We start from the raw sequence: 13,106 nt of genomic DNA on the forward strand, positions 1-13,106 counted from the left end.
GAAGTCAAGATACACTCCAACTCATCCACACAAAACGGAGGCTGTGGAAATATGTGCAGAGATTCCTTTTCAAATTACAGTACATAGTTCATTCATCAAGTGCTCACTGAGCACCTATTGTGAGGCAGGATATTCTGAAATCTGGAATAACTAGCATCTTAGTCTGTTGCTAGATATTTTAGTCTAATTAGTGCTTTCCAACTTTTTAATTCATTCCACAAATATATATTTAGCACAGTTTCTAGGTGCTTGGAAAAAAGTTTGTGAACAAAACTGACAGATCTCTGCCTCATGGAGTGAATGTTCTAGAGGAGGATAGGGAAGAAAGATAAACAATGAACATAATAAGTAAACTATATAATTTGTTAGAAGGTGACGAGTGCTATAGAAAAACAGCGGGAAGTAAAGTGGAATGAGAGTGTTGGGAAGGGAGAATGTGGGAGGAGGTTGCTATGTAAACAAGATGGTCAAGGTTAGCCTTAATGATAAGTGAGATTTGAACAAAGACTTGAAGGTCCTGAGGGGCTAGCCAAAGTAGCTACCTGGGAGAAGAGTGGTCCCAGAACATGGAGCAGCTGCACCAAAGGCCCCCAGGCAAGAGTGTTCCTGGAAGGAAGAGCAGGGATGCCAGCTTGGCTGGAAGAGATGAATAGTAGGAGATGAGGGTTGGAGAGGCAATGGGAGCCAGATCTTGTAGCTTCATGTAAACCACTACAAAGTCCTGTGGTTTTAACCCTGACACGGGGAGCCTATGTAGGGTTCAAAACATTGTAGGGACATGACCTGACTACCTTTTTTTTTTTTTTAATATCCCTCTGGTGTTGTGTTGAGAATAGATTATAGAGGGCACAGGTAGAAGCAGGATAACTCACTGCAGTAATCCTTCTGAGAGATGATGGAGACTCAGACCAGAGTGGTAGCAGAGGAAGTGGCGAAGAGTGGTTAGAGCTGGCTACATTCTGAAGATAGGGCCAGAAAGATTTCCTGAAGGCTCACATGTGAGGGAAAGAGAAGCCAAGGATTACTCCAGGATTTTAGCCTGGTTGAGTAAGATGGTTTTGCCATCAACAGATGCAAAATGTTGGGAATGGGGTAGGCTTGGAGGGGGATGACATGAGTGGTTTGTCTTTGGTCATGTTAAGTCCAGATGTTGATGTCCACGTAGAGGTGGAGACGCCCAGGATATAGCTAGATATGAAAGTCTGGATCTCAAGGGAGAGAGATCTGGGTAGAGATATACTTCTAAGTTCCATCCTAAAGTTATGACATGGGGCGAGATCACTAAGGGAATGACTATAGAAATAGGAGAGAAGAGGACCAAGGATTGAGTTCTGGGAGAGGAAGCAGACACCATGAAGGACACTGAGAAGGAACAGCCAATGAGTTAGGAGGAAACCTGAGAGTGTGAGGTACTGGAAAGCAAGCAAGGAGTGATCAGCAGTGTCATATGCTACCAATAGGCCAAGCAAGAGAACTCAGAAATGACCACTGGATTGAGGCACATAGAAGTCACTAGTAATTTACAGACAGTTCTGGGTGTACTCTGATGCTTTTGCAAAAATGTTCCTATAAAAGGGTTTCATCTTCAAGGAATTCATGGAAAAGACTCTGACAAGTACAGGTTTCTGGAAACTGACTATACTAATGAACTGAATGAATAAGCATTTTCAGAACTCTAATGGAAAACTGATGAATTCATAAAAGTGCTAAATTGAAAAAAAAATTAATTACATGGGATTGAGTGAACTGATGATGATGATTATAACTTTTGTGACCTTCTGTTTGAAAAAAAATCCCACAAGGACTCAGAGGCAAAAATACACAAATCAATTTTCACTGCAAAGTAAAGGAGCTGTTACAGTGGAGGATTACTGGACTGAATATCAATATTATGACATAGTATGAGTGTGTTTCGTGTTTGGTAATTGCAATCCTTGTTGCTTTTGTTGTGGTCATCCATTTACAATGCTTGGTGTCAGTTTATTTATCTCTTGTGAAAATAAAATACAGTGTGTGTGTGAAAAAAAAAAAAGAAAAAGAAGTCACTAGTAACCTGGATGGGAATAGTTCAGTGTGGTAATTTTCAAATAATAGGCATTTTATTTTATTTATTTATTTATTATTTAGTTATTTATTTTTTGCGGTATGCGGGCCTCTCACTGTTGTGGCCTCTCCCGTTGCGGAGTACAGGCTCCGGCCGCGCAGGCTCAGCGGCCATGGCTCACGGGCCTAGCCACTCCGTGGCATGTGGGATCTTCCCAGACCGGGGCATAAACCCGCGTCACCTGCATCGGCAGGCGGACTCTCAACCACTGTGCCACCAGGGAAGGCCGGCATTTTAGTTTTAGATTCTGTTTTCATATGACTCATTAACGAAGTACCTTTATTTTTCTTCCTCTAACTCCCTACTTCCTCATATTCAAGCAAATTGCCCCTGAGGAAACACACTATGTTTAAGGGCTTTGCAGTCCTGATTACTTCAGTTTGGATTCTGGCTTTTTTTGGTTTTGTTTTCTAGCTGTGGGTCCTTGAGCAAATTTCTTAATGTCTCTAAATCTCCTCCCTTATAAAATGGGGATAATATATAATTCATAGGTGGATACACTGTTGTGAGGGCTAAATGAGATACATAATACGGAATACATACACGTAGTAAAGGACTAAGTGGTACTAAGGTGGTGGTGGTAGACAAAATTAGAGATGAATATTCAACCTCTTGCATTTTAAAATCATTTTAAGGACTTCCCTGGTGGTGCAGTGGTCAAGAATCCACCTGCCAATGCAGAGGACACGGGTTCGAGCCCTGGTCCGGGAAGATCCCACATGCCGCGGAGCAACCAAGCCCATGCGCCACAACTACTGAGCCTGCACTCTAGAGCCCGCCAGCCACAACTACTGAGCCCTCGTGCCACAACTACTGAAGCCCACGCACATAGAGCCTGTGCTCTGCAACAAGGGAAGCCACCGCAATGAGAAGCCCACGCACCCCAACGAAGAGCAGCCCGCGCTCACCACAACTAGAGAAAGCCCACGTACAGCAACGAAGACCCAACGCAGCCATAAATTAATTAATTAATTAATTTAAAAATCATTTTAAACATTGGGATCCATATTTAAGTTTTCTTCCCCCTGCTAGGTTTTTTTTTGGGGGGGGTGGGGAATCTTTTTCCTGGGTGGACAGTTAAAACTTTAACCTCTACGTAAACAGGTCTTTATGGGTCTAAAAATTACTAAGTGAGGAGAGGCTTACTTTCTAGTTGACAGTTTTCAGAGTTCACCACAAATATGTTGAGTTATTAACAGAGCCAGTGCTCTGCCATTTTTGGCAATATAACTTTGGACAGGCATTTCTCCTCCTTGGACCCCAGGCTTTGTGTGTGCAATATGAGGGGAATGGACAGGGTCATCTCTAAGGCCTCTTCCAGCCCTAATATTCTGTAATACTGTGACTTGAGACTACTGCTGTACATGTGAGCTGTACAAAAATGAGCAAAGTCAAAAACATGCTTCATTCAGTCCGGGTCTTCTAAGAATTACCAGTACATTAGATACATACTTATACATGGGGCTTTTGTTGGAGTCTTACAATGCTTTAGGGAAAGAAGTGTTGCATATCTACTCTGGCCCAGGGGAGCTTGGGCTTTAAAATTTATTTATTTATTTTATTTATTTATTTTTGGCTGCGTTGGGTCTTCCTTGCTGCGTGCGTGCTTTCTCCAGTTGCGGCGAGCGGGGGCTACTCTTCGTTGCGGTGTGTGGGCTTCTCATTGAGTTGGCTTCTCTTGTTGCGGAGCACGGGCTCTAGGCACGCAGAGCTTGGGCTTTAAATCACTGCATATAGGATGTCCACAACATTAGTAAAGAGAAAAGAATTCAGGTATAACCAAACCTTAGGTTTTTTTCAGTCTAACTCCTGATTGCTATGCTAGGATTCCAGTAATACTGAAGAATTTATCTTGGTCCAGTTACAAATTACATGTTACAAATAATAATGGCATGGGGATATTTTGTGCTCATATAGCAATTTAGAACAAAATATTTTCTATTCCAATAGTGCCTTGAAAGAGTTTTCAAAAATAAGTTTTTAACAAGTGTATTTATTTGGAACTGTGGGAAATAACGTCCTGAGACTTGAAATAATTTACCTTGAACCACAAGAGGTGGAACCCAGAACAAACGGCTACAATGGCAGTTGCCTCTTTTACTTCTTGGCCCTACGTTAGCCTGCTACTGGCTCTAGTTCACAAGGAAAGGATGTCCTAGAAAAGCCACTTGTTGAATTTTTCTTAAGGCAGGCTAACATGACAAGAAAAAAGGGAATTTGTCCTACTTTCAAGACTGCCAAAGGGCAGCTAGGACTCCTTATTGCAGTTAGAGTCAGCCACCGTCTTTATGACAAGCATTTAAAAACATGTGTATATTTTGAAGCAGTTTTCTTCTTCTTCTTCTTCTTCTTCTTCTTCTTCTTCTTCTTCTTCTTCTTCTTCTTCCTCTTCTTCCTCTTCTTTTTCTTCTTCCTCTTCCTCTTCCTCTTCTTCTTTGTCTTGTAAATACAGAAGATCAGGACATTATCTTCTAGGTAATATGTTATTTTCTCTTATGGGAAAAATCCTTAGATCCTTTAACTTTCATTTATTGCTCTTTTTCTGCAAATATTTGCAACCTTTATAACTTGCTTACACACTCTTTCGAAGTTCTCCTCCCCCATGACTGGAGCAGTATTTTGGCCTTCTCTTCCATCAAGACTCTTTAGGTGAAATGTGAGTTCCATTCTAGGAGATTACCAGCGAGGACCGGCTTTCATCTCTGAAATTTCACATCTTTTTTCCACTGAGATATCACTTGGTTTGTTCTCATCTGCCTTATAGTCCCTAAAAATACAATATTTGGGGATCGTTTCCTCACAGTGACCAAATGAAGCAACTGAGTAGGTTGTGTTTCCCCTGTATTCCCTCTTTATATTCTACAGCCAATCCTTCTTACCCTAAGCTCTTTCTAATCTCTCCTGTAATTAATAACCATTCCCTTGATTCTCCTCCCCTATCCCTTTAGGATAGACAGGTAAAATACTCTTGAAGAAAATTAAAAAGAGCTACTCACATTCCTCAATCATCTACATTATTATTCCAGTAAGTAGACCATATCCTGGAGTCCGGAAATCTTTTCTATTTATAGCTTATTTAATACTTTTATTTATCATGTACCTAAAAAGCACCCAGGCAGACCAAAGTGGAAGGGCCTGAGAGTCGTCTTTCCCTGTGACTATAACTTCTTGCCAGCAGCTGAGATGGTGGGGGGTTTACTTAGAGACTGTGAATCTCAGGATAATCTTTCCCATTTCACTTTTCCTGGTACGTCTTTAACTGCCCCTCCCCCTCCTCCCAGGACACAGAGCCAGCCATTTTCAAGTACACTAAGTATTTGTTTTTTCCTACCTAATTAGTCCAATAGTACCTCAATACGAGGGAATATCACTGCATAAATTATATACAGTTAGGAAATTTAGAGATGAAAACAGTCTCGTTTTACTCAGGAAGTTAGTTTAATTTGGCTGAAAGCATTTTCCGGTGTCTGTTTCTCCCGCTACAAGTCAGTGGGCTGCTTCCTAATCTGAACCCTTTATGATTCTTTTATTCTAGTCCTCCTACTCATTGGCATGTTAGAGCCTGCTAGAGCCAACTGTTAGATTTTTATGAATTTTGTGAGCCAGCTGGATATCACGTTGGTAGCTTGAAATCAACAATGATGGATGTATTTCCACCATGGAAATTGGTGAATAGTACACATTAGGCTCTTACCTCCACTCTCAGCTGGTTGTTAAACATTTACCATTGCCCCTACTTCCACACTGATCTAAGTCAGGACATTTCTCTTAGTTCTTTAGTTCTGGCATAAAAAGGACTTTTTTTTTTTTTTTTTAATCTCAGAGCTTGATTCATTCCCTGGCTTCTGGATCAATCCTCTCCTCACAGCCAACCAAAGCCCGAAAGCCCAGCTTGGCTTCTTCTCCCAGTTCAGGCTTTCAGGGCTATAAAAGGGTTACCTCCTAGCCCCTCCACTCCCAATCAATGCCTTCTTTTCCAGTCCTTTTATTTCTTGGATTATAAAAGCCCCCAACTCCTTTACTACCCACCCTTCCACCCCAGCATCTCCACCTCTAGTACCAGTGTAACCACTCTGGGATTTCACCCCCAGACAGAAGAGTTTACATGCTTTCACTTGTTTACTCTCCACAATAACTCTATGAGGTAGAAACTACTGTTACCTCCATTTTACAGAAGAGGAAATTGAGGTTTGTGGGGTTAAGTAACTTATCTAAAGGCACATGCCAGCCCATGCTGCCTGTAGTCCAGCCTTCCTCTCTGGGATCCTCACCCCTTTCCTCAGGAGTCTGGTTTTAAGGCTCCTATTTCTTAACCACTGTCTTCTCTCCAAAAACATTAATATGAAACCACTATTATGTCTACAACGTTAATTACATGTTTATTTCCCCAAATCATTCAAACCTGTAATGATCACATTCAGTTATAAGACACAGTGAAGGAAAGAGGCTGGCGCAGAGTTCTAACAGACATGGGCTGTACTCATAGAACTCTATTTTTGTAGCACTTTAATATTTTGATCCTCTAGTCTGTGTTCTTTTTTCCTTACTCTCCAGCATATTTTGTTCACAATATAGTCAGGAATATAAACCATTTAGAAACCCTGGAAGGTCTTTGCTTGTTTCTGATCGATCAAGATTTCCTCATTTAAAATTACATACTTCTTTGTTTTGGTAAGCTGTGGTCCCTACTGACCTTGTAAATGGGTTATGTGGAACAGCCTGTAACTACAAAAATCAACTTGCTTACACTGTTCCCTCAGCAGCTCCATTTATTTGTACTGAACCCAAGGGAAAGAGCCAGGTTCACATACTGTGGGAAAAAGAAAAGGAGAAGGAGGGAATTCTTTGTCTTCAAAACAAAGAAACAAATTTTACATTCAGGCTGCTCTTCTCCTTTATTGTGCCTGAAATGACTGATAGTAAAACAAAGTTGTTTCAAAGAGGAAAAAAACCCTGGAATGTAGGTCACCTAACAAGTTATGAAACCTGTTTCCTTGATGCAGGTTTGCTTGATTGAATTGAGGGGTTTCATGGCCTCTGGTCAGGGCCCAGGGAGCCTGCAATGGACTGAATGTATCCTCCCAAATTCATAAGTTGAAATCATAACCTTCACTGTGATTGTATTTGGAAGTGGGGCTTTGGGGGAGTAACTTGGTCATGAGGTGGAGCTCTCATAAATGGAATTAGTGCCCTTATAAGAGGGACCCCAGAGAGCTCTCTTGCCATTTGAGGATATAACAATAAAATGGCAGTCTGCAACCCAGAAGAAGGTCCTCGCTGGAATTTGACCATGCTGGCACCCTGAACTTGGATTTCCAGCTTCCAGAACTGTGAGAAATAAATTTCTGTTGTTAATAAGCCACTCTGTTTATGGGATTTTGTTATAGCAGCCTGAATGGAGACACAGCCTAACCCCAAGCATGTTGTTATGGAAGCTGAAGAAGACAAAGTCCAGATATCAGAAAAAGTAGTGAGGGGTTTCCCTGGTGGCGCAGTGGTTGAGAGTCCGCCTGCCGATGCAGGGGACGCGGGTTCGTGCCCCGGTCCGGGAGGATCCCACGTGCCGCGGAGCGGCTAGGCCCGTGAGCCATGGCCGCTGGGGCTGCGCGTCCGGAGCCTGTGCTCCACAGCGGGAGAGGCCACAACAGTGACAGGCCCGCGTACCGCAAAAAAAAAAAAAAAAAAGTAGTGGTTACTTACTTAGCAAGCATAATCATTCTGATCTCTAGAGACAAGGATGGAATAAAACACAAAGGGAAAGACAATTGTGGGTAGGGGAAGCAAAGATTAGGATAACAAAATATTGAAGTAATGACTTTATGAATGCCTCAGTGACAAGAATGTAAACTCTCAGAGCCTTTATAACTACTAGGAACTGGGAATTCTGGTTTCTAGTGTGAGTAGATAATATGAGCTTTGGCAAGGTTTCCAGCTGTATTGCATCAGAGTTTCCCCATCTACAGGATAATACCTGCTTTAAAACAGCCTCGGAAGTAGATCCTTAGACTGGGATTTGTGAGGTCTGGATTCTAGTTCTAGCACAACTGACTGAGTGGATTTTAGTTTCATCATTTGTAAAATAAAATATAGCTTCTAAGCTTCCTTATACAATTTAGTTACTTCATATAGTGCCCTGAAAACGTTAAGATTGTCTAGAAATGCAAGATTACATTATTCTTTGTTTTATTCAACAAATATTTATCTGGCCCTTAGTGTGTACTGGGCACTGTACAAGGAACTAAGGACAAGACAAAGCTTCTCGAGGAGTTCATACTGCATTTGGGGAAGAGAAACGATGTAGGAAGAAATATAAAACCGAGTGAGAAAGCTGGAGAATAATGAGTGCTGTTTTACCTAATGTGGCAAAGAAGGCGTCTCTGATCTGAAGGAAGAGCTGAGCCATGTGAGTGTCTGGGGGAAGAGCATTCCAGGCAGAGGGAATGGCTGGAGAGTGTGAGTGAGGGAAAAAGCAGTAGAAGACAAGGTTAGAGAGAGTGGGGTCCAGACTGCGTAGGTCCTTAGAGGCCACCATAAGGAATTTGGCTTTTTCTCAGAATGAGATTGGAAGTCATTGGAGTAAAGTCATGACAAAAATTAGACTTTTGTTTTAACAGAGTCACTCTGGCCTCTATGCTTAGGATAGACCGTAGGGAGGTAAGAATGGAAGCAAGCAACCAGTTAAGTAGCTACTGTAATAATCTGAGCAGGAACCCAGGGTAGTTACAGAGGAGATGATGAGAAGTGGCCAGATTCTGGATAGGAGTTTTTGATGGATTGGATTTGGGTAGTGAGAAAAAGACCAATCAAGAATGACTCCAAGGGGGGACTTCCCTGGTGGCGCAGTGGTTAAGAATCCGACTGCCAATGCAGGGACACGGGTTCGAGCCCTGGTCCAGGAAGATCCCACATGCCGCGGAGCAGCTAAGCCTGTGAGCCACAACTACTGAGCCTGAGCTCTAGAGCCCGTGAGCCACAGCTACTGAGTGCCACAACTGAAGCTGCACGCCTAGAGCCTGTGCTCCGCAACAAAGAGAAGCCACCACAGAAGAGTAGTGCCGGCTCGCCGCCACTAGAGAAAGCCCCCATACAGCAACGAAGACCCAACACAGCCAAAAATAAATAAATAAATAAATTTATAAAAAAACAAAAGAATGACTCCAAGGGTTTGGGCCTGAACAACTGGAAAAATGGAGTTGATACTAAGATGAGGAAAGCTTTGGAAGGAGCAGGTTTAAGGGTTGTAAGGAGCAGGGCCATCAGGGTTTGCTTTGGACATGTTAAGGATGAGATGCCCATTAGGCATCCAAGTGGAGAAGTGAAGTAGGAAATGAACCAATAGGCATAAGGATCCTAGGGTGGGAAGGGACCAGAACTTCCAACCCAGATCCTCAAATGTCTACATGAGGGAATCCAGTCTGGGTAGAGCTAGGAGTGCTTGACAATAACCCAGTGGCAGAAAAGGACACTGAGACCCAAAATGAAATCATCTTGAGGAAAGAAGTCTAGGCTAAAGATGCATTTGAAGACAAGGCCCCAAGTATTGATATGATACCACAGATTGTGCTCCTGTGCAAATCGGAACTGGAGACTATAAGCCCATTAGAGCCTAGCGATCCAAGAGTGTGTGAGAATTTGACCTGGGAGAGCTAGTTCCCACTATGCCTGGAATTAGAACACAACCAATCTGCCTCACTCCCTTATGCCCCAATTTGGAATATGTAAACCTCCTAAGATTTTGGACAATGTCGATGAAAAATTAATCAGCTGATCTAAGAAAGAAATGGAAAATTTTATTCAAGCCAAATCTGAGGATTATAACCCAGGAAGAGCATTTCAGAAAGCTCTGAGAACTCTTCTGCCCATTAGAAGTCAAGGCACAGTTATATAAGTTTTTTGAGACAGAGGGCTATGCATCAAATGAAGTATTATTGACAGTTTACATAATCTATATCTAGGTGTCATTGTGGTGGGTCATGTGACCCCTTGCAAGATCAAGAAGGAATGTTATCTTTTTTTTTTTTTTTTTTTTTTGCGGTACGCGGGCCTCTCAACGCTGTGGCCTCTCCCGCCGCGGAGCACAGTCTCCGCACGCGCAGGCTCAGTGGCCATGGCTCACGGGCCCAGCCGCTCCGTGGCATGTGGGATCTTCCCAGACCGGGGCACGAACCCGTGTCCCCTGCATCGGCAGGCGGACTCTCAACCACTGCGCCACCAGGGAAGCCCAGGAATGTTATATTTTATGGAGTTGTCTTGCTGATGCTAGGAGAATGTTTCTCTTTATGGTTGAGCAGGTATTCCTGCCTGATGGGGGAGGTTTAGTCAACACATGATGCAGATACACAATGCACAGTGGGGAGAGGGGAGGCCAAAGGGCAGGGAAGAACTTTTTTGTTTAAATTTTTCTTGTCTTGTCATAAAATATGAATTTTATTTCACAACAGTCTGTGAGCAATCCTAATAGGAGGGTCAAGATTTGAGAGGTGTGTACAATGTAGAAATCTGTAGAAATTGGTGTCTAATTGGATTGGAGAGTGAGGGACATGACAAGACTCTGAATTTTCTACCTCTGGCGCCTGGGCTGGTAATCATGATAGGAAATACCAGAGGAGGTGAGGTCGGGGGTTACTTCTGTTTATTTATTTATTTTTTGATGTGAGGCTGAAGTGAGATTGTGTTTGGCCTTCCAGTAGAGAGTTTTGGACACCACCAGTACACACAAGTAGGTCTAGTAAGTAAGGGGATCTGGATCTGGAGCTCAAGAAGGATTTAAAGTACCCATTGTTGTGATGCTTATCACGACAAACATGACAAACATGTAACCTGTGTAAATTATATTAATTAACCCACATAAGTAGCTCATTGTGTTTTCCACTTTTACAGAGAGACACAGGAAGTTAAACTAATCTATCACCTTCCTCAAAGACTTGAACTTCTCATAATTTTCTTCACCCCACACTACTGTATGACTCTTTCATCCATCTCTTTTACTCATTTCCCAAGAAATGAAATGCTCAATTGCTTCTCTATCCTTCAAGCTCCTAATCTACATTTACCTGTTCACTCTGAGCAGATAACCTAGATTCCTAATTTAGTGACAGGATTAAAGGATTTAACCTGAGCTCCAATAGCTTTCATCCTATCCTCCACAAAATGTTTTTCTTTCTTGTACCTGATATTATCCTCCCTCTTATCTCATTAGGGTCCCCTCCAATTTTATTAATACTAATCCCATCCACTTGTGCCCTAGTTTTTATTCCTGCTCACAGCCTCTGAAAACTTGCTTTATTAATTAACCCCTTTGCTTGACCCTTAATTCTCTTTGTCTACACAAATTACTACTAAACCACCATAGTGTCATTTCCTGCCTGAGTTACTATCCTGTATCTCTCCCCTTTTATTCACACTTATGGCTTTTCTTTTCATACTCCCATTTACTTCTTAGCTCTAATAAGTATCCCCACCCCACTGACCCCATCACTTCAAGTTTTCAGTTTTAAGCATCCCACTATCCAACCACCACCTCCACCTTTCCAGTAAGAGAAAAGCAATCCAACAACCCTTCTGCTTAATAAGACTGACAGCCATTGATCCTACCACCTTTTTACTGTCCTTTACCCCCTTATGTCCTCACATCTCTCCTTCCATAGTCCATCACTATAATTACACTCTTGCTTACACCTGCAACTCCCTAGTTCCATTTTCCTTGTTGTGCTCACTTAGCAAAACTTCAAACCTGATTAAATCTAACCCTACCCACCCCATGCCTGCAGGCATGGCTGTGGCATGCTTACAGATCCACTTAAAATTCATGACCACTAACCTCCAGTGGGCCTTCCATTGCTCAGCAGTAATACTATATTTCCCTTAATCGCTTCACTTTCCTACTCTCCTAACATTTTTTTATATCTTCTTCAGGACCCTCAAACCCTCCAAATTTCCTCCATTCTCACTCAGTTCATAACTTTGCATCTTCATTCACTGAGAAAACAGAAGCAATCAGAAGAGACTGTCCACAGCTCCAACTAGTACTGTGCCTTCCTTGTTAGAATATAATTTTCAAAAAGTTAAAATCGGGCTTCCCTGGTGCCTCAGTGGTTAACAATCTGCCTGCCAGTGCAGGGGACACGGCTTCGAGCTCTGGTCCAGAAAGATCCCACGTGCCGCGGAGCAGCTAAGCCCGTGTGCCACAACTACTGAACCTGTGTGCTGCAGCTGATGCAGCCTGCATACCTAGAGCCCGTGCTCTGCAACAAGAGAAGCCACCGCAATGTGAAGCCCGCGCACCGCAACGAACAGTAACCCCCGCTCGCCGCAACGAGAGCAAGCCCCCGAGCAGTAACGAAGATCCAACGCAGCCATAAATAAATAAATTTATATTTTTTAAAAAAGTTAAAATTATGACTCATGTAAATATAGAAAAAAACATGTGCCCAAGATTTATTGACTAAGGAACCAGTAAAATGATAAAGCTGGTGCAAAGAGCATTTGAGGGGGCTTCCCTGGTGGTGCAGTGGTTGAGAGTCCGCCTGCCGATGCAGGGGACACGGGTTCGTGCCCCGGTCCGGGAAGACTCCACATGCCGCGGAGCGGCTGGGCCCGTGAGCCATGGCCGCTGAGCCTGCGCGTCCGGAGCCTGTGCTCCGCAACGGGAGAGGCCATAACAGTGAGAGGCCCGCGTACCGCAAAAAAAAAAAAAAAAAAAAAGAGCATTTGAGGAATAGGAGTTGATATATTTCATCAGGAAAGGTGCTTTAAAAATATTAGAATAAGATTGCTAGGAAGAGGGACTTCCCTGGTGGTCCAGTGGTAAAGAATTTGCCTTCCAATGCAGGGGATGTGAGTTCCGTCCCTGGTTGGGGAACTAAGATCCCACATGCCGTGAGGCAACTAAGCCTGTACACCACAACTACTGAGCTCGCGTGCCTCAACGAGAGAGCCCATGTGCCGCAAACTACAGAGCCCACGTGCCCTGGAGCCCGCGCACCACAACTGGAGAAGAGAA

The 13,106-nt window shown here is 43.0% G+C and overlaps 1 long non-coding RNA gene across 1 annotated transcript in view; it reads left to right on the forward strand.

The window, feature by feature from the left end:
- Window positions 1-13,106, forward strand: part of LOC132529609 (uncharacterized) — a 31,353-nt gene that overhangs the window by 1,796 nt on the left and 16,451 nt on the right. The gene's annotated exons all lie outside the window — the stretch shown is intronic.

The sequence above is a fragment of the Lagenorhynchus albirostris genome, chromosome 11, assembly GCF_949774975.1.
Source record: "Lagenorhynchus albirostris chromosome 11, mLagAlb1.1, whole genome shotgun sequence".
In the NCBI taxonomy this organism is placed as follows: Eukaryota; Metazoa; Chordata; class Mammalia; order Artiodactyla; family Delphinidae; genus Lagenorhynchus; species Lagenorhynchus albirostris.